Raw genomic sequence first — 23,345 nt, 5'->3', positions numbered from 1 at the left:
TAATTTTAAGGTATAAGAATGACCATTTCAAGGTCTAATTAAATGAGGCTTTTCGGGACTATGTAAATCTTGACCATAGATAATCATCTGTGTTTATAGTGCTCTCATACTGTGGTGAACACCATTCTGGGATATGGTTACAACTATTGGAAATAGGACATGGGGATATGCAACGTATACAGACCTCATTTTGCTGTAATTCCAAAATGTCAAATGATAGTTTAGATTGAGAATCAGTGAGATGATCCAGAGCTATTTTTTCTAGTTCTAGTACTTCTTAGGGTCATGGAGCTGGCTGTTTGTCACCAATCTGCTGTTGTGGTAAGTGAAAAAGTTCACCTCACCATCCTGGCTAGTATCAGCTCTCTGAGGGTGTGGGCTCACACACGTTAATAGTATAAACATTCATGTTTGTCCAACTAATACTTATTAATTGCAAGATAAAGTAAGTCTCATAATGCTTATCAAACACCAGGGAAATAGATCTGTCTTTTTTGAAAGTCATAAAGTTCAGAATCAGCTTAGTAGGTGTAATGTAGGCTCAGTTTACTCTATCTTCCCACCTGACATCCCAATACCTGTGAGTGAACACACTGTTTTCACTTTGTCTCATGAATAGCTATCATTTAGGAGGAGAAGTAAATTTTTGAATCATGGTCTTTTCTTAGAAGTATTTTTGAACACTAGGAAGACATTGACATGCCCTGTAATCTTTCAGACAGAACTACACGTAAAACAAGCCAGATAATTGAGAACTCAGTTTAGCATTTGAATGTTGTCTCTGCTCCAGGCCCAGTTCTAGGCTCCAGGGATGCACAAAAAATAAGTCTGTGTCCCACCCTCATTTATTAACGGTCTATTGGAAAATATTTCCTTGTCTAGAATTATTTGAAAATATACTTTTTTAAAACCTCTAATTTAGCACTTAGTACCCAAACTTATTCTCCTTTTCTGCACTTAGTAGCAATTGAAAATAGCTCAAAATAGTCTTTAAAGGCACTTGGTATTCTTACGGAGATTATTATTGGATGATTATTCTTTCTGGACCAAGTAATTCTACCTCGTTTAACATTTCTGCATAGAATCTCTAGCTAGATACGGTGATTTATAGACCTCTCCATTCTATGAGAATGAACAGATATTGAACATAACTTTATATATCAGTATAGTATGGGAGTTACCTTGAAAATAAGCACTCTTCTTTTAAGAGTTGTGCTTAACTTATGTGGCCAATATTCTCAGTAATCCCCATACTATTTTTGTGAAGCTAGTGGTATTTTTAGTCTTCCTCTTTCAATGTATAATGATCTGATATTATTATAATAATGAATAGGCAGAAATAAAAATTTATCATCTTGGTATGAACCAACTTTGGAGTTCAGATGAGCACGCTCAGTTCTAGCAAGTGGTAAGAAACCTCAAGACTAAAATAGGCTGTACATGTGTAAGTAGGTTATGGTTGTTGATACTGCAAATTCTACGGCTTCTGATGGGAAAGGAATAATATTTCCTGTGTTAATATCTGTGACTTTTGCACATTAGACTGAAAATAGTAGAGTTTTCTCTGCGATGCGTCTTTGGAATTTAGAGGCTCTAGTGTCTCCCTTACCCACCAAATTCCTGATAGGGATGGTGTGCTCATACTTGCTTATTTTGAACCAGGAAATAACCATTGTTGCTGATTTCCCATTGTGCTTGGCAGTGGTTGTAGACAGCAAGTTTGGGATAACAGGTGGGGTGTGTTGGAACTAGATAAGGAAAGACTGACTTTGTCCAATTCATATGGCTTTTCCCCCTCTACCTTTTTTGTGATGTTTAGAATATGGGCAGCTGTTCACACTGTGGCTGCCTTCCTATGATTCCAGGGCTTTCTGGAGTCCAATGTTATGGCACAGGTTCAGGCTAAGTTCATTTCTACAAGAAGCATCTCTGTACCCTGCCTATTAGCATAAGCTAGGGACAAGGGCAGTCAAAGGTCAAGAGAAGTTCAAAACAGCATAACCTTTCTGTGCTTCTGTTTCCAAATAACCCCAGTCTGTCCTGCTCCCCGAGTTTTTTCCTCAGCTATCATGTTTACCGTGTAGTTGTAAAACTCAAGAGAACAAGGACTGACTTGATACAAGGGAAATTAGAGAATAGAAGTCATTGTTGCTTAAAACAGGAGAAATAATTGATTTATGTTTGGGGGCCAATTAGGCTATAAAACAGGAACAGTAAAGGGACCTGTGACTTCAGGACAGCTACTTGCTCTGATTTCTGTTCCACAGACAAGAGGCTCCCCAATAAAGGCTGTCAGCTTTCTAGGCTAAATTATTAATTCCTTTCATGCCTCTCAGGGATTGTAAACAGCACATAATACAGGAAAACAATTGATACTGTTCAGTTATTGGCCAGATAGAGGGTCAAAGGGTAAATAGTTGGATTAGCAACAGCTGTTCTTCCACCAGAGTCAGACTTTTGTCCCTTATTCTATTTCAGCAAAGCCATTCCTGGGTTTTTGGCCTCTATAGTTAAATCCATTTCTCTTCTTGTAACCATAATTCAACAAATAATTAGACAATAAACACTGACCAAAATTGAAAATACTTGTAATTTAATTGTTTCTGAAGTTGAATATGAGCTTTCTTTTTGGTTACATGCTGACTGTTGTCAAGGAAAGTAACTACTTGAAGTTTAGATTAGAAGCTTTTTAGCTGTTTATACCAACTGCCCGTCAATCTTTGTGCAACTTGATTAAAAGAAAAAAATTGCCTTTGTTTAAACTGATGGTAGGATAATGTATGTTCATTGTGGGAAACACTAAAAGAAAAAAATACGCATAATTAAAAAATACAAAATAAAAAAATATAAAAAAATCCCACCACCTGGAAGTAACCATTGTTTGTTATTTGAAAATATGTCCTTCCAGTTTGTGTCTGAGTGTACTTATTTTACATGGTTAGGAATCATATATACAATTTCGTATCCTGTTTATTCCTTTCCCACTCAGCATTACATTGGGTACATTGTCCCAAGTCATGAAACATTTTTCATAAATGTTTTTAATGGCAGGATAATATTTCATTGTAAGTGAATAACTTTGCCATGATTTATTTAACCCATTTCGTTGGACACTTAGGTTATTTCTAGTTTTTTCTACATAATATAGAATGCCACAATGAACATGTATTTATATAAATTTTTTGTCTGCATTTCAAATGAGTCCTTTAGGCTTTTTATATAAGCCGGAACTCTTCTGAATTAAGAGCATGGACTCTGACTCAAAAGCCCAGGAATGCTTGGGTTCAACTTGGCTTCAGTATTTACCAGTGCTGTAATCTTGGCTAAGCTATTTAACTGCTCTCTGCCTCAGTATTATCATCTATTAAATGGGGACAAAAAAAAATTCCTACTTTACATGGTTGTTGTGAAGGTTCAATGAAAAAATATATGTATTTGGAACAATGCTTGGCAAATGGTAAACACTATTAAGTGTTTGCTATTCTAGGCTATGTAGTATAATGTTGAAATTCTCAGTCTTCTCTTTACTAATGGTCGTTGTAACCACTTTATTCAATTAAACTAGCCTGTGTTTCTTAATGACACTAAGATAAATCATTCCAGATGTTAGCAGGTGTAAGTTACTGCTTCAAGTAAATAGTTCCCTCAGAGGAGCAGAGCTCATAGACTGCTGACCACTTTGGCCAAGACTGTTCTTTACCATCTGGTTGACTGCTAGGGTGTTTTGGACCCCTTCCCTCAATCAGCAGCAGGTAACTCAAATGACCATCTGCCAACTCATTTATTTAACCTCTTGGGGAACTAAAGAAGTTAACCCTCCGCTTATTAAAAATAAATACACAGATTATGTACTTCTTCTTTGATCAGTAGCAAGGTCTTATAGAGAGCATACTGAGGAAGAAATATGTACAATTAAAAACCTGACCATTACCATTTAAAAAACTGCATACTTGGGATTCCTGCTGACTTAAACTTTAAAATATATATGTTATATATGTATTTTTTCTACTAATCTAGGCCCTAGATAAATGAGCATTTTAAAAAAGACTTCAAGGTTAAATTACTCTTTGCCCTCTCTTGCCACAAGATGCCCACCAAGCAAAGGTTCCTGAGTGATGGTGGTATGAACAGGCAAGATAAAAAACAGCTTCTCAGAATAAGCCTAACACCATTAGTTTGCTCTGGCTTTGCATTCATCTGTTATGTGTTTTGGGATCCCAGGTAGACTTTTTGTGGATTCTTCCAGCTACAAACGAGAAATGCACATCTTAGCTAGAGTGCTCATAGGTACATTCCAAAATTCCAGTATTCTGTTCTATGTCTGATGGGTCTGTTCCTTGTTGTCAAACTATCTGTCACAATTTTTGATCTCAGAAAACAGTTCATATAAACCTAGGTGTGGTCTGCAGAGAATGATCTAAAGCTGAGTGTTAGAGAAAAAGGAAAGAAATTGAACATTTATTGTGTATTCCCTTATGTGCCAGGCACTTTGAACATATTCAGTGGTAATGAGAAGGCTTATATCATATAAAATTATCTAAACTCAAGTTTGACTTTGTAATACCTACTTCCATTGTTTCCTTCCTTTCCTGCTTTTCTTTTTCTTTTTGATGTGTGCACCAAGCTAAGACACAGTTCCTGCCCGCTAGGGACTCTGATTTAGTCAGGAAGACAGACACACAGACACAAAACTTGATGATATGTGGCTTTACTAATTAATAATAATAACAATAACAATAACAACAACAACAATAATAATAATATAATAAAAATAATGGCTAAATTTTATTACACACAAAATTTTTCATGTGCATTTTTCATTAAGCACTCGTAAAACCTATTTGAAAAGATACTATCTCTATCCTACAGATGAGAATGCTGAGGCCTGGAGAGGTTAAATGACTCACCCCAAAGTACATAGTGAAGTATCTGAGACTTGAGAGCTGCAGTTTTCCAAATCTTCTGTCCTGTCTCTAAGACTTGCTAATGGAAGAGTTTAAGGCAGTATAATGATTTGTAACATATATAACGGGGCTCTTTGTGTACAGAATAAAGACTATTTTAAAGTGTCATTTGGGCTCTTTTGCATATGTTAGAATGATTTTGGACATAAAGTAGAGTAATTCACTGTGAAATAGGTTCCCAAAGAGATTTCTCCTGTGGTTCAGCTTCAGGGTTATTCCACTATTTATTATCAGACTGGTTTTTTCCTGAAACAAATGAAGGTAAGTTCACAAATCTCCCTTGATTTTTCTCCATTCTATTTGTGATTTTGGTATTTCACATTCATAACAGTTGTAAGAGCCTTGCTTCCAAAGCCTCAGCTGAATCTGCTAGATCACTGCAAGATCACGTCTCCTGAATGTGGCCTTTTACTGGGGAGTTCCCTTCTGATAAGGTTTCTTTTGAACAGGGTTGGGGTGGAATGAGATCCAGAGTTTAGGCTGAGCTCTCATCCCCTTGACCTCTGCCCCTGTTTCAGAGTTTATACTGACTTGGTTGGGACTTCCTATGGAGCCAAGAGTTTAGGACTTGTTTACAGTTGATGAAAAGATAGTTGCATTCAAAGGCTGTTGTTGGGTTCGTGGATAGTCATGGATCTCTGCTATTATCTGTGGTGGGTTCAGGGAATGCTTGAACATCTGGGTCTGGAGATTTGTAATGGATGACTAAGAAGGAATGAGAAGAAACTCTGAAAGTAGGTTGCTGAAATTATTTCTATGGGAGCAGTATTGCAGTAACATTTTCAGAGTAGAGAAAGATTCTTACAAACCTGTGTTTTATTTCATTTTTAAAAAGTTTAAGTGGTTGTTTAAATTCAGTATATGATGACAAAGGGGATGTGTGGGAATTCTTTTGATATCTCACCAAAGAGAATATTTACTGTATTAGGCAAATGTATCAGGTAGTGGAAGGAAACCCTGGATTATTAAAGCCACCTTTTTAAAAGTTATACATAGTTTTACAAATGGATATTTTCTCTAAAAATCTTGTGGTTCTCTAGGTATATTAAGGAGAGGATAGCAACTCAGTCCCAAATGAGTCTTCATCAGCATTTTCTGAGTACACTAGTCAGTTAAGACAGCTTTTCAGCTTTTATACCTGAAGTTACATATCTTTTTAGGGGGGAGGTTCCAGTATTTCTTGCAGATGGGAATCTGTAGGAAAAGATAATCATCTTTCTTTGAAGGGTGCTGACAGTATGAACCAAAATTGAATAACTGCATCCTCTGTTGGTAAGCATAGGAAAGGATAAACTGCATGAGTAATAAGAGTCAAAGTGAAAATAGTGCTATGTCTTTTTCACCTTAGCACAGAATTCCGTGTACTAAATGTAGTCTGGCCTATGGACATAATTTGCCTGACTAATTAAGATGTTTAAATAAAAGCATGTTAGTTGTCAACATTTAAAACCTGCAGGAGTTCCATAAATACTTGGGGTTTTGGCCTTGATAAGTTGAATGGTCCAGCACTGGGCCTGGATTTCTACATGGCGTCTGTTGGCCGGAACAGAGTAGTGACTGCTGTCTTGAAATGAACATGCACTCTCAGGATTGTCACAAAGCCACATGGCCTCCTTCATCCACTTATGTTTCCTTCTTATCTTCTGTAGGCATTTGAGTTTGCAATTCCTACAGTGAAAAATGATAATTGTCAGTGCAAATCAAGGTGTGGGAAAATGGGAAATCAATGAGTATAATCTAGTAATATCTGTCAACACTAAAAATGTTCAGGTTTATTTTTGTAAATTTAGCAGTTTAAAATTCTAAATTTTTAAATTAAAAATTGTAGATTTACCAGTGAATACAGCTAGGTATTTATCCTATAAGAAATAACAGGTGTGCAAAATGTATATTCACAGATACTCTTTTCAGCATTTATAATAGCAAGAAAATTAGGAACAGCGCAAACGTTTGACAGGGGACTGGTTAAATGGATTGTGTTTATCCATGCAATGTAATAGTGTAGAATCATTAAGGAGAAGGTAGATTTTAGTCTGGAAGAAGTTACATTAAATTGTTTGTTACTAATGATATTTTTGGGCAAATGGGATCACAGAGTAACTTTCACTATTTTTGTGTTTTAATTTTTTTTTAAACAAGGCTCTTGTATTAAGAAATGACATACATATTTTTAAAAAATCTCTGGTTCTCATTTCATATGCCAAGTTTCCAGGGTTCTTCTGTGAGATTGAGCCACCCAGGCTGCAGCTTCCCACTTAGATCACAGATTTCACAGTCAGAATTCTCTTATCTTGAAATTGCCCTAAGGAATGGGAATTGGTGTCCTCAAGTGTCAAGAACCATCTTGTGTTTAAAAAAAAAAAAAAAAAAAAATCGAAAGCACAAACCATAAGGCAAAAAAACCCCAAAAGCAAAAACAGAAAGGTTAGTTCAAAAGAAGATATAAGAATTAAAGCATAGTTAAATAGTGACTTCATTCATTATTTTACCAATTGTTTTTCTCTCTCTTGATCATTAGTCTAAATTTGGTATTGAGCCTTTTTACCTTTTAAACCTACAACAAGCAAGGTCCTACTGTATAGCACAGGGAAGAACTATATTCAGTGGCTTGTCATAACCTGTAGTGAAAAAGAATATGAAAAAATAAATATATATGACTGAATGCTCTGCTGTTCACCAGAAACTAATACAACATTGTAAATCAACTATACTTCCAATTTAAAAATGTTAAAAGAGGGGCAAAAAAAAAAAAAAAAAAAAAAAACAACACCTATCTTGAAGCCCATGAACAATGTAAAAGCCTAGAGCAGCATTTTCAGGCTTCTATTTGGAGGCTTCAGGCAGGAGCCCTGCCTCCATTCACCACTAATCAAGCTCTCAGAATTGGCCTCTTTTTTTAGTGTCAAGCTTAACACTACCCTGCCATCAAGAATGTAGGGAACCTTAGTAAGCTTTTCATATGAATTGTGCTGTCTTGGCAGTTGCAGGGACATGTTGCTGAAAGTGACCATTATGGACATCATGCAGTGGAGAAAAACATGAATGGAAGCTTGCATCTTGGCCTTTGCCACTCCTCGCTGAGTGACCATAGGCAACCTGTGAAGATCAATTTCTTCATCCATAAAACAGTAATAATCCCTGTTAGGGGTTGTTTTAAAAAATAAGTGAGATAATATATGTGAATTGCCTAGCATTTAGCTGCTCTAGCCATTCCTGCATGTTTCTCCTTCGCTGAAATATGTGATGAAAGATTTCTAACTTTTTGAGTTAATATTTAGTGAGCATTTACTGTATCCTAATGTTTTTAAAGCACTATCTGATTCATTCTTTCTGGCAACTCTCTGAGGTTGTTCTCAAGTCTTGTTCTCCCCATCTTACAGATAAGGAAACTGACAGTTTTAACACTTGGCCAAGGTCACACAGCTGGTAAGTGGCAGAGCTGAAGCCTGTGTGATTCCAAAGCCAATGTACTTTTTTATCTTTTTAAAGTAGTGATATGATGTACATACAGTGAAACACACAGATACTAAGTGTAAGATTCAAGCAGTTTTCACAGATGCATGTACCCTTGTAATCCATGTTTCATCAAGGTACAGAATATTATCATCTGTTCTGAAAATTCCCTTTTCCTCAGTCGATCCCACTATTCTACCCCAAGAAGCAGTAACTTACGATTTCTCTCATGATAAATTAGTTTACCTGTTCTAAAATGTCTTGCAAATGGAATCATACAACGTGCTCTTTTGTGCCTAGGTTTTTTCAGCATTGTTTGAGACTCATCCATGTTGCTGCAGGTGTTAGTAGTTCTTTTTTTTTTTTAATCGCTGAGTAGTAGTCCATTGACTATATCATAGTTTGATCTATTCACCTATTGATACCTGGGCTGTTTCTAGTTTGGGGCTATTATGAATAAGGCAGCTCTGAAAATTCTTGTGCAAGGTTTTCGTGAATATATGTTTTGATTTCTCTTAGACATCTATCTGGAATTGTTGGGTCACATGGTAGATATATGTTAAACTTCTTATGAAATTGCCAGTTTTCCAAATTGTACATTTTACATTTCCAGTAGTATGTGAGTTCTAATTGTTGCACATCCATGCAAGTATTTGGTGTTGTCAACTTTTAAATTTTAGTTGCTTGAAGTGAGCAGGTAATGGAATTGACGTGGTTTTAATTTGCATTTCCCTGATGACTAATTTCATTGATCACTTTTTCATTCCCTTATTGTCCATTCATATATCATCTTTTGGAAGTGTCCGTTCAGAGTCTTTTGATGATTAAAAAAATCATATTCTTTGTCCTAGTATTAAGTTGTGGATAGTTTTTATTATTATACACATCCTTCATCAGATATGTATGTTGTGAGTATTTTCTCCCAATCTGTGGCTTTCTGTTCTACTTTATTAATGTGATTTTTGATTAGCAGAAGTTTTACATTTTTATTAAGTTCTATTATTAATATTTTTCTTTTATGATTAATGCTGTCTGTATCCTGCCTAAGAAATCTTGGCCTAATCTGAGCTTGCAGAGGAATTATTCTGTGTTTTCTACTAGAAACTTTATGGTTTTAGCATTTCTCAAGTTAATTTTTTTGTGTCATGAAATAAAAATCAGTCTTTATGAGTATTTGTTTCAGCACTATTTATTGACAAGACTTTCCTCACTGACTTTTTGATGCACTTGCTGAAGTATAATTTGATCTTTATGTGTATGATCTGCTTAAAGCCTGTATTTTCTTCCATTAACCTATTTATGTTTTTACTACTACCACAATGTTTTAAATACTATAGCTATATAATAAATCTTGAAATCAGGTAGTGTCAGTCCTCCAACTATTCTTCCTTTTCAAAGTTGTTTTGGCTGGTTTGACTTTTCTGAGGTTTTGTTTTGTTTTCCTTATGCATTTTAGAATGAGTGTATACATTTTAAAAAATTGGATTAGATTTCATTGATCTTATCAGTTTGGGGAGAGTTGTCATTTTAGAATGGAGTCTTCTAATCTCTGAATTCATTATCTCTTCCCACTTATTTAGAACTTTATTTTTTCTTGGTGATATTTTTAAAAGATTAGTGCTGAAATCTTATCCATCTTTCTTTAAACATCACTAAATATGTTTTTTTAATGCTATAGTAAATGGTATTATTTTAAAAAGTTATTTTCCAGTTGTTTGTTGTTAGCATATAGAAATGCAGTTGATTTTTGTATATTGTTTGTATTATACAATGTTGTTAAATTTGTTTACTAGCTATAGTAACTTTAAAAAATTCTTTGGGACTTTTTATATGTACAACTATGAATAAAGACAATTTTACTTCTTCCTTTTGGATGTTTATGACTTTTATTTTTCTCACCTTCTGGCATTGGATAAAATTTCCAGTCTGACAGTAGATAAAAATGTTGAGGGTGGAATTCTTGTCTTGCTTTTGATCTTGGAAGGAAAGAGTTCAGTATTTCACTATCAAGCATGTTAGCTGTAGTTTTTTTCTAATTTTATCAATTTTTAAAAATTAAAAAATACAGATCAAAACACAGATTAACCATTTTTAAGTGTATAGTTTAGTGTCGTTAAGTATTACACGCATATTATTGTGCAGTCATCACCAACTTCCATCTGCAGAACTCTTTTCATCTTGCAAAAGTGAACCTGTAACCATTAACAGTATTTCCCGATTCTCCATACTCTGGCAACCACCGTTCTTTCTGTCTCTCTGAATTTGGCTAATCTAGGTATCTCATCTAAGTGGAATCATACAGTATTTGTCCTTTTGTGCCTGGCTTCCTTCACTTAGTGTATTTCCAAGGTTGATCCATGTTGTAGCATGTATCAGAATTTCCTTCCTTTTTAAGACTGAATAATATTCCATTGTATGTTACATACCACATTTTGTCTATTGATACATCTGCTGTTAGATTGTATTGCCTATACGTTTTGGCTGTTGTGAATAATGATGCTGTGAGTATTGGGTGCACAAATAGCTCAAGTCCCTGTTTTCAGTTCTTTCAGGTATATACCCAGAACTGAAATTGCTGGATTATATGGTAATTCTATTTTTAATTTTTTGAGGAACCACCATGTTGTTTTCCACAGTGGCTGCACCATTTTACATTCCCACGTAACATTGCACAAGGATTCTAATTTTTTTGCATCCTCACCAACACTTGTTATTTTCTGTGTTTTTGTTAGTATCACACACACATCTTAATGGGTGCAAGGTAATATCTCACTGTGGTTTTGATTTACGGTTCCCTAATGATTAATGCTGCTGAACATATTTTCATGTGCTATTGGCCATATATATATCATTTTTGGAGATATACCTATTTAAGTCTTGTCTATTTTTTTTTTATCAGGTTTTTGTTGTTGTTGTAAGAGTTCTTTATAGATTCTGGATATTTATCAGATACTTGATTTGAAATATTTTCTCCCATTATATAGTTTTCCTTTTTACTGTTGATTGTGTCCTTTCATATAAAGAAGTTTTAAAATTCTATTTAGTACACTTATTTTTTCCTTTTGTTGCCTGTGCTTTTGGTGTCATATCTAAGAAATCATTGTCAAATCCAATGCCAGGAAGCTTTTCCCCTTTGTTTTCCTCTAAAAGTTTTATCATTTTAATTCTTACGTTTGGGTCTTTGATCTATATTGAGTTAATTTTTGTATATATGATTTAAGGCTACATTCATTCTTTTGCATGTGGATATTCAGTTTTGCCATCACTGTTGAAAAGATTGTCCTTTCCTCATTGAATGATCTTGGCAACCTTGTCTGAAAATAAATGACCATGTATGTGTTTCTTTCAGGGCTCTGTTCTATTTGATTTGTTTGTATATCTGTCTTTATGCCACACTGTTTTGGTTATAGTGGCTTTAGAGTAAGTTTGAAATCAGGATGCTGTACATTTTTTGTAGATTCACTTTATCAACTTGTGTTTGTAGTTTGCCAAGAGTTTTTATCATGACTGGTGTCAAATTTTTCAAATACTACTTCTGCACCCATTTAGATACTTAGAGTATTCACATGGTGAATTATACTGATTGAATTTTGAAAATTGAGCTAGCCTTGCAATCCTGGGATAAGCCTCATGATGTATTATTATTTTTATATATTACTGACAGTCAAAGCCTATATCCTTAACCTCAGTGCCATATTGCCTCCAAAAGATTTTTTATCTTTGTTGAACTCACTATTTGGGACACATTCATTTTTATTTGTGTGAATCTGTGTTTTTTGTGTAGTCTTAAACCAACTTACTAGGTTAGGAGCTCTCCTTCTGCTTCAAATTTGAAGTCTCCATCTAGTGGTCTCTTCTGGAGGCACAGTGGTGAGAACCTGTGATAATGTATTGGCATTTGTTCCCACTTAGTCCACTAGGTGGCAACAGGCCCTAACTGAAGAGCCAAGAGCAAGAAATTAAAATGAAAAATAGAAAAACAGTGCTTGTAAAAATAATAATTAAACAGAACAGAAAACCAGGACTTTATGAAAAGTAATACGGATATCTCTCAAGAACTGAGAGAAGGAATAAGACTTTAGCTCATTCTAAGAAACTCTAATTAAAGATATATGAGAACCCAGTTGACTGTTTTTCTTCCATTGCCTCTCAAACTTCAGAATCTTGGCTTATTTAGTGGCTATACAGTTGCTTTTCTTTGAGTATTGTGGGTTGGAGGGGTAAGGTGATAGAACTGACCCTTAATGCAGAAGAATCTGAGTTTGGAGTGTGGTGCCAAGAGGGATGTGCTGTTATATCCAAGAGCTGAGAATCTGCTTCCAGGGAGACTGCAGGAAGAGATATTAGTAGCTCCCTGGTGTCCCTTGGGTCTGAGACTTTTTTCCCTTGGGTGTGAAGAAAGGAGTTTTATGAATGTTACAGTCTAAAGTGTGGGCTTCCCTTATAAAAATGGAAATTGGGAGAACAGAAATTTTCCTGGACAAGGAATTGTTTAAGATAGTGGTGAAGGCAGAAGTTCACTTAAGGAGGTGTAAGATTTTAAGAAGCTGTGGGTGGAATTGTCGGGCTGTGAAAATGAAAAGATAATGAGTGAGGTGAGTTTTGAATGCTCCCTGAAGTAGTTAAGAAGAGAGAAGGTTTGGGAGGACAGCTAGGCTGGAAGCAGTGTGACCTGGCAGCCTAGCATAGCTTGCTTGATTATGGCAGTGATGCCAACTTTTTTGACCTCAGTGACTTACGTAGGTAATAAACACAGCTGACTTAAGCAGGACTCCATTACCTACTTAACCTTCCTGTTCCTGCTTTACAGTTCAAAATAATTCATTGGCAATGGACGATTATTTTATTTATTACAAATAAATTTGGGTGGGAGAATGATAAATGTGCTTTAACAGTTGAGGTATGGTTCATTTTGAAATATGACATATATATGTCAGTCTAATTGCAGTACTAGAAAGTTTTAAAATAAGGATACTGTTGATATACTACCTATCATTATACGTAGCATGTATCAAACTAATATGAAAATGCTGATGGCTGAATGAGTCATAATTGAAGATTAAAAAGCAAGAATAGCAGTAATCGAAAAGTATCACTAATTCCCTCAACAGTGATAATGGAGTTCTGAGAACTGCAAGATTTCCAACTGATTTTATCCGTGTATTTGCAATAGGATATTTGGAGCATTGACACTCATTTTGTGGCAGCCAGGCTTTTTAGTAGGATACTAAAGAGTCTCTTGTTACTTTTAGCTTATAAACAGCGAATTTTATTGACAATCCATTACCAAGCTACTTAATAGCCTTTATTCATAAGTAGAAATAAATTGAGCATGAGTTACTCATAAGATGGATAAAGGTTGGATTAATTCGCCAGGACGATCCTTTATATTCATGCTTTCAGAATCATAGTGCTAAAAGCCTGGGGAGGAGGAGAAGCAGATAGAAAAATTAGCCACAGGCTGGCTAGAAGAAGGCTCAGTGCAATGGCCTTTGGAGTTAGGTGTGAAATAGAAAAAGGGTGTGTCTTCTGTGACTTAAAGCAAAATCTCACCATTGTGTGTGTGCATGTGTATGATCACTGTGTATGCACAGATGTTTATGACAATAGCTCTAATACTATTGATAGAATTACTACTCGCATGATTAGTTCTATTGACAGAATTATTTGTTATGTGAGTCTAAGAACTAAAGGAATTGTTCTTCCTTATTTTCAATGAAGTAGACCTACGTAATTGAGAAGGAAATAAAGTTCTTTATGTAATGATTTTTGTACTGGGACTTTTGTTGATTTTTTTTTTTTTTTTTTTTGGTGTCTTCATTATTTAGCATCTCCATTGTCTAGGAATCTCAACAGAACTAAGATGCAGTAAAAACAAGCTTTAAACATTTTCATCAAAATAATTGTAAGACGTCTCTGTCCCTTTCTTTCTCTGTCTTTCTCTGCGAGAGGTTTTGTTAGACAAAAACTTAAAATGTCTTAGTCACCCTTTCTTAATAGTCTTGGTAATTTTGGCCCTTAATTATCTTTTCACCAAAAATGTATTACATTCTTCTAAGTTTTATAAGTTAAGTCTGACTAGTTAGTTTCAACTTCTGACCTTTGTTTTATCTTTTGAAACAACTTGGGTAAAAATATCACTAAGCAAACAAATTTCATAAGCAACATTGGTAAACTAGTGGGAATGACCCTATTAATGCAGATGGAAGATAACAGGGTAATTTGGAAAACTTCAAAAATACAGTGGGCCTAGAAACAAGTTTGGGAGAAATAGTTGTTGATTGGAAGTTGGTATGACTGCTCAAGTGTCAGCGATATAGTGCTGTCATGTGAAAAGAATGTTACCCAGCAGGAATTACTCGTGGTTAGTTTTCTCGGTATGCTTGGTGCCATTCAGATCCAAAATATTAGTGATGTGATTTTTTTTTACCTAATGTTCAGAATGTACAAGTTTAATCAAGGTAATATAGAAAAGAGCTACCTTTAGTGGGGCTTGCTGCATGTCAGATGCTGTGCTGAAGCACTTCATTCTGTTTATGTAATCCCCATCACAACCTTATAAAGTAGGTGGTGGTTCTCAGATGAGAATCTAAGGTGAAAAGGTTAATACCACACTGCCTCTCATTGCCCTGTTCATCATAGCCAAAGAAAACTTCACAATTGCATCAGTAGAATAAAAGACTTAGAAATGAGATTAACAAAAGAAGTATAAAATCTGTACACTAAAATAGTAAAATATTTCTGATAGAAGCTTAAAAAGAACTAAATAAATGGAGATACATTCCATGTTCATGGATTAAATGTCTAAATAGTGTCAAGATGACAGTTCTCCCCAAATTTATATATTGATTCAGTGCAATCTCTATTTAAAAAATCCCAGCAGACTTTTGGGGAAGACTTTAAAAATAATTTATATGGAAATGCAAAAGCCCTAAAATAGCAAATACAATTTTGAAAAAGAACAAAGTTAGAGGACTTATTTTACATGGTATCAGAAATTACTATAAAGTCACAGTAATCGAGACAGTGTGATTTTGGTGTGAGGAGAGATACTAGAACTGGACTGAGAGTTCAGGAATACATCCTTACGAATGTGGTCAATTGATTTTTGACAAAGATATCAAGACAGTTCACTGGGGGAAAAGATCAACAAATGAAGCTTAGAAAACTGGATATTGCTATGCCAAAAGAAAAAAAAAAGAACTCAAGACCCTTAATTTACATGAGACACAGAGTCTTATTAACTCAAAGTGTATTATACATCTAAATCTAAAACTACAAAATGTTTTGAAGGATACCTTTGTGACCTTGGGTTAGGCAACAACTTCCTAGACATGACACCAGTGGCACAAGCCGTGAAAGAGAATTTTGATAAATTGGTTTCATTAAATTGTAAAACTTTTGCATTTCAGAAGACATAATTAAGAGAATGAATAGAGAAGCTACAGATTGAGAGAAAATATTTGCTTGTCTGATATCTGATAAAGGAGTATCCAGAATACATAAAAAACTCTTAAAACTCAATGAGGAAACAACTCACTTTTTAAAAATGGACAAAAAATATTGTATGATTCCACTGATGTGAGATACCTAGAATAGACAAATTCGTAGAGACAGAAAGTAAAACAGATTGCCAGGGGGAATGGGGAGTGGATAGTTACTGTTTAACGGGTACAAAATTTTCATTCAGAATTATGAAAAAGCTCTAGAAATGGATAGTGGGTGATGGTTGTACAGCATCTTGGATTTCATGCGATTGAATTGTACGCTTAAAAATGGGTAAAATGGTAAATTTTGTGTTATGTATATTTTGCCACAATAAAAATAAGTGAAAACCATTAAAACATGAGACAAAAGACTGGAGCAGAAACTTCATCACATGAAAAAGTGCTCAACATCATTAGTTATTAGGAAAATGCAAATTAAAATCACAACAACTTTCCACTGCACACCGTCTGGAATGGCTATAGTCAAAAAGACTATAAAAATGTTCTGAGAAGTGTTGGTGAGGATGAGTGGTATCTACCCAAGAGAAGTAAAAATATTTATCCACACAAAGACTTGGATGTGGATGTTCACAGCAGCATTATTTATGATAGCCAAAACCTAGAAACAATCCAAATGTCTATCAACTGGTGAATGAGCAAACAAAATGTGGACTATCTGTATAATGGTATGCCATTTAGCAGTAAAAAAGAATGAACTACTGGTGCTACAACATGGATACACTTCAGAAATACCCATTATGCTAAGTGAAAGAAGCCAAACACAAAAGACTATGTGTGAGTCTATTTATGTGAAATGTCTGGAAAAGGCAAATTTATAGAGACAGAAAGCAGATCAGTGGTTGTCTGGGGCTAAGGGTAGGAGTGGAGATTGGGAAACAAGCTCAAGGGAAGTTTTAGGGGTGAGGAAAATGTTCTAAAATTGAATTGCAATTGATAGTTGAACAACTCTGAATGAGTGAAAAAAACTGTACACTTAAAATAGATTAATTTTATGGTATATAAATTATATCTAAATAAAGCTGTTATTAAAAAGTACCTAAGATTGGTTGGAAGGAGATAAAGGAGGGGACTTTTGGATAAAATGGATTAAATTCATCAGCCAAGTGATGCCCTATTTGATGATTTGCTCAGTCTTGTCTTTGGAAGCCTGCACCCTCCTGGTCCTAAAGCTTTAGCCTTGACCCCGCCCCATTAAAGAGTCCATTGGGAAGAACTTTTTCCTCGTTTGGGAAGACTGACTCAATTGTTTGTAGTGTGACTCTGATGGATCGTCTAGGCTGGTGACATATATATACCTGCATCTAGCCCCAGGTACAGATTAATAACCTCAGCTAGACATCTTGAAAATATGTGCTTTTAGTTGACAAGCAGGTGGGAGTCCAGGGAGTGAGGGAATCTTGTCTGCTGGAGGTGGATGGCCCATGGAGTAGCGCTGTCAAAGACCAGGATGCTTTGGGCTGTATTGCTGTGTGCTGTTTGTGGCACATTTTTCTCTGTGTTCTTTTTAAGCCTCACAACAATCCTGTGAAGATGGGAGAGGTGTTCTTAGTCCCCCTTTCACAGAGAAGTAAGACTGAACAAGCTGACTCGTTTGTCCAAGAACACATAAACCATGGGAGAGTTGGAATTAAATTCAGGTTTTCTGACTCCATACTATCCCAGACCATTTCTTCTATACTCTACTGTTTTGCCTCAGCTATTTACAGTCATCCCTTGGTATCCACAGGGGATGATTCCAGGATCCTTCTTGAATACCAAAATTTTAGAATGCTTAAGTCCCTTATATAAAATGGTGCAGTGCAGTTGGTCCTCTGCACCCCCAGATATGGAGGACCTACTGTACTGGGAAGAGACGAGAAAGGGACATGTGATTTTGTTTGATTGTATGTGTGTTTCAGTAGATTTAAGTTAGCCTGAAGAGTAGGAGGGGAAGTTGGGCTCCATTGTAAATTCAGGGGTCTACAGCAAGTATAATCAATCAAGATAGCTTTGTTCTGATATCTGGTAGTTAGTAAGATTACACCTCTGTTGAAAGGTACTTCATGGCACAGATGACTTGAAAGTATCCTATGCTTACTTCATGGAGCCTCCTAAGTTACAAACCTAATTGTGCCAGAAATTATAAAAAATTCATTTAACAACCATTTATTGTGTGTATTCCATGTCAGGCCCCCTGCAAGATTTGGGATCACAAGGTGCAGTTGTATCCTGTTGAGATACAGTCTGAGAGGAGAACAGGAGGAGGCTGGAATTTGCTTTGTTTCTTTCTCTGAGGCTGATATGGGTGCCCTCCAAAGTGACCACTTCAACCGTGGACCTGGAGCTTTTTGCTTTCTGCTATCCCCACAGCTGTACTTTCTGCAGGTCCCCATTCTTGATAAAAATAGTCTATCTTTCCTTCCTTTTCCACTCTGGATTCTTCCCTCTGCTTTTCAGCCTAACAGGTAGATCTTGGATCTAAAAGAAATCTTTGCTTTTTAAAAAAGACATTTAAAAATAATTTTTCTTAATTATTGAAATAGTTCGTGTTTATTGCTAAACACTTGGACGATCTAGATGGGTTATAAATAATAAACGTAAAAGTCACCTTTAATTCTACAACTTAGAGATTTCAGTCATTAACATTTTTACTTCCAGTCTGCTTTTTACTTCCTGCCAATGTACACTTGTGCACGTGTGCGTGTGCACACACAAAGATGTTAGTATTTTGTTGTGGCAGGCTCTGTGTGAAATATTTTACACATACTCCTATTGTTCAGGTAGTCCTCTGAAGTAAGTACTATTATCATATCTCCTATTTACAGATGACACATATTTAAAGGGTCAGTAACTTGTTCAGTTTCACATAGTTGATAAGTGATTGAGCTGGAATTTTTACCCTCATTTAGCCCAGGCTCTTCACCACTCCTTTCCAGAAATCTATTTTCATCCATGACTTGCTCTCCAAATTGTTCTCTCCAAGACTGTCGGTAATTGTTTTTAATTTTTGCCTTCTCCAGCCTTGTTTTAAGACCTCTTCTTTGTGCTTTAGCCACACTTGCAGTTTCGTGAAAGCACTATGCTCTTTTGGCCTGCACACATCCCATCTGTTCCCTCTGCTTGGAATGTTCACCGTACCTGTCTTCACCCAGGTAATTGCATTTACCCTGCAAGTCTTCCTTGAGGTCACTTCCTGGACCTTTCTCACCCCTAAGACTAGATTGGCCCCTGCTATCATTTGCTCCCATGGTACGTTGTCTTTCTCTTTTGCAGAACTTTTCACAGTTAAAATTATTTGTTCATTAGAACTTGGTCTGCCATTTTCAGTATGCACTTTTGTTCCCTTCATATCTCTGGTCTTGTGTTGTATTCCAGGTGCATGGTAGATATCCAGTAACTATTTGCTATCTTACCTTTTTCTTTCTGTACTTAGCTTATTTACTTTCAGCTTCATACTTGAAAATTCGCATCCTCTGTTCAAAAAATGAATTCCTCTTTCTTCCAATCTGAAATTGCTCATTTCTTAGTGCACTTCAGCCCCCTAATCTAGTCAAAAGAGTTTGGCACCATTCTTGACTCCTCAGTTTTTTCTGTTTAAATATCTCTGAGATTTCTGGGAGGATATACACTGAACAGAATGATTAAGGGAGCCAACTGGTGGGCTTTAGTTTTCTCTCTTTTGTCTGAACTTTTCATTGACTACATGGTACTAAAAAAAATCCTATTTTGAAAAACAAAAAATAACCGAAACTAAAAGCTAAAATGCCTTTTTGAGATACCCTTTTTACTCTCTCTAATTCTGCTGCCTCAGTTTTAGCTTAACTCCTTTGTGCAACAGATTTCTATTTTTTTTTTGTCTCTTTCAGATCTCTCTCGCCTTCCTCCTACTTCATCTGCTTGGTGAATCTTCCCAGAGTCTTGCTTTCATTGTCTCCTTTCAGAGCTCAGCACTTAAAGTGGCTCCCTATTGCACTGATTCTTTTTTTCTGCCTGACTCACAAGGCCATCTGCAATTTGTCCTTTTACTTTTTCAGTGCTGCTCCTCATGACTTTCTAACATAATCTCTGAACCATTCTGTTCTTGTCCCCTGTACATGCCGTGTATTTTCTCTGTGGCAGATATTTACTTACAAGTCGCATCTGCAGAAAACACCCTCAAACTCACACAACTGTCTCCTTTCTAAAGCACTTAGTTTTATCCAAGAGAAATTACACAGGATTTTGATGGCCAAAATATACATTGTTTTCATTGGCGCATGTAAAGAATACTGATTATCTGTGTAAATAGACAGCATGCTTGTTTTAGGTATACATTTTCAATGTGTCAGACACTCTTTCTAATGTTTTCAGAAAATTTGGAAATAACTGGCAGTTGAAAGTAAATGCCTATGGTATGCATTGGTATTCTGACAAACAGCAATATGTGAATTACCTTCTTTGTGTCCACCAGGATGAAAGAATGAAAACTTTTTTGGGTGAGGAGGAGAGAGGTAATTAGGTTTGTTTGTTTGTTTGTTTATTTGAATGGAAGTACTAGTGATTGAACCCAGGACCTTGTGCATGAATCCTTGTCTTTTTTTTTTTTTTTCGTTTTTCTTTTGGCTTTGATTTCTCTCTTTAGCTTTTGTCTCACTGCACCTGTGCTTCTCCTTCATTCCTGTCCCTGAGAAAAAAAATTTCAGAAGGCTAAGTTGACAGCCTCTTCTCCTGCTGCCTTATTTAATTTGACTTTTGCTGTGAGAATCTGTTTCTATCTTGGACTTAAATATATGATAAATTATTTACAACCAAGGCCCTTGCTTTCCTGTCATTATCATGAAAGATTTAGTGGCTCATCTCATCTCATTTTAGAGGATTCAGAGAGTTGATACTACATTTTAATTTTTGTTAAGAGAAATGATGTGCATCTCCCATCTCACTTAGTTTTTTTCCTACTTGAGGGACATGGCTTACAAAGATAAGAATGAATAGACCCTATAGTTTTGGTCAAAAGAGAATATTTAGGTACATTTGAACAATAATAACCAGGGCATTCATACTAATGCATAATACATAGCCACTTAAAAGAATGAGTGCAATATAGAGATTGTTGTAAAAGCCTATCTATAATATATAGTTGAGTGAAAAAGCAGATTGTATGGGAGTAAGTATAAAATGAGCTAGTTTTTGTTGAAGCCACCCTCCAGAAAACCACAAAGTTGTGGTATGTGTCTATTTGCATGTGCATGGAGGAGGGTCTTCAAGGAAATAATACATTTAGTTTGCTTATGATATTTATTTATTTAATGATAGATATACAACAAATAGTTTACTTTATAATATTTACTATTTTAGTACATTAATAAACTTATTATTTATTATATTTATAAGTGGTTTCCATTGAGGAAATGGATTGTAGATGATAAGAAAAGGGATTTTCAGTTTTTACTTAATAGAGTTCTATATTTGAATTTTAAATAATGAACATGTGATTCTTTTTAACTTAAATTATAAAATCGTTTTTTAATATGATATGATGTTAAGGTATATAGTTAATTCTTTCTGTAAAATATTTCCTTAACTCTAGAACATCTTTAAGAAAAAAAGGAAAAAAGAAAAGTACTAGGAATTTAGAGAATTTACTCCATATTAGAAGCAAACAGAGCCTTTCGCCAATATGCAGGAGACAGTAGCACAAACCCAGCACAGTAGTGGATGCACTTGGGTGATTCTCTGCACATGCTTTTGCTTCCCTTGGGTTGTTTGGTCCGCAGTTTGCATTCATTGATCAGTGAGTTGATTCAGACTCAAACCCACCGACAGCAATGAATGTTGAGTGCAGCCATCAGTGTTTTCATTTGATGGAGTTTCCTTGGCCTGTCCTGACTCCTGGCTCTTTCTTTTCCACAGTTTTTTTGAGGTCTGTGTCTGGCATCTCTTTTAGTAACCAACCATTGAGTATCGACATAATTATAGATAACATTGACATTAGAGCTGGGAAGTTCTTAAAGATGGAGAAACTATGCTTCAGAGAAGGGAAGGAGTTCCAGGAAAAGCTAATGAGTAGCTCTGTGACCACAGGGGCAGTGCTTACGTACCAGTAGGTCTAAACAGCCTGGTTCTTCCTCTCTGTTTTGAACTGAGAATTATGAATGCTTTTAAGGTAAATTAGCACAGATTATGTTTTGGATTAAGTAATGATAATAGCTTACATATATTAGCATTTGTTGTGTGCTAGGAATGGGTACAAAGTACTTTATATATTATCTCACTGAATCTCAAAACTCTACAAGGTAGCAATACTTATTATCCCCCATTTTAAACGTAAGGAAACTGAGACTCAGACACTTGCCCTGGGTCACACAGCTAGTTAGGGAGTTGAGCCAAGATTCATCCCAGATCCTTCTGACTCCAAACCTGACTTTTTACTTGAATTTAACATTTAATTAAGCATCTATGTGGACGGAAATGGTGAGGCAATAGCTGCTTTCAGACAACACATATTGTAGTGGGGCTGTCAAAACTTAACCACATTAACTATAATTAGAAATGGAATATGTTAAGAACATTGCAGACATTGGACAGTTCTGTGCTATTTTTGCTTATTAAATCCTCCCCTTGTCCCTAATTAAAGGTTTGAGGGGACATGGGAGAAGTGGGTGTAAAATACTTAATTGGATTTCACTCCAAAATGAAATACATGTTTTTAATAAATCTCTTCTTGTTACATCCTGTTTCGCACCAGAATGGCGTATTTCTAGGAGATATTTAGATACATTAGGTATTATCACGGAGTACTCCTTATCTTGTTGAGACAAAACATTTGTTTTTCAGAAACACAATAAAAAGCAAGGAACAATGGGTAGCAGAAATAGAGGGGAGCTTTTAAAAAAATAAACTGGACCACCTTTGGGGGACAGGCAGCGATACTGGTTCTGGTGATCTCATGCGACATATGAAGGTACAGCCTGCCCCTTTGCTTCAGGAAGTAATGTTGTCTGTAAGGACCCTAAGGTACAGTCAACGGTCGGTGGTTTTTTCAAATCCCAAACTCACCGACAGCGTTGAATGTTCCTTGGAGTCCTCTGAAGACTGGGTCCTGGCCCTGGCAGCCCTTCTTCAGCCTGCTCCCACGTTCCAGGAGCCATTGGGCAGTGAGAGCACTGCTGATGGAGCCTCTCACATTCTTTTCCAGGTTTCAAGTTGAGAGTATTTAAATTAAGAAATCGATTTGTGTATAGCACAGAGCTAATGAACCTCAGGATTGTGAGGTTGCAGTTTATACAAGCAGACTCGAATGGATGTCTGAGAAAAGAACTTTGAATAATATTTTGTAATTATGAAAATGTCAAATATCCTATTTTATAACAGTATTTTAATTATTAAAGGGCAAGGATAAGAAAGAAATTAACATATACTGAGGACTTACTCTGTACTGGGATTTGTATATTTTTATTTCCTT

The 23,345-nt window shown here is 35.7% G+C and overlaps 1 protein-coding gene across 2 annotated transcripts in view; it reads left to right on the top strand.

Annotated features, from left to right (window-relative positions):
• The window catches only part of NR6A1 (nuclear receptor subfamily 6 group A member 1), a 204,165-nt gene that overhangs the window by 36,120 nt on the left and 144,700 nt on the right, over positions 1 to 23,345 (top strand). The window lies entirely within an intron of this gene.

The sequence above is a fragment of the Camelus dromedarius genome, chromosome 10 (genome assembly GCF_036321535.1).
Source record: "Camelus dromedarius isolate mCamDro1 chromosome 10, mCamDro1.pat, whole genome shotgun sequence".
NCBI lineage: Eukaryota > Metazoa > Chordata > Mammalia > Artiodactyla > Camelidae > Camelus > Camelus dromedarius.
This window is presented reverse-complemented; position numbering and strand designations above follow the sequence as displayed.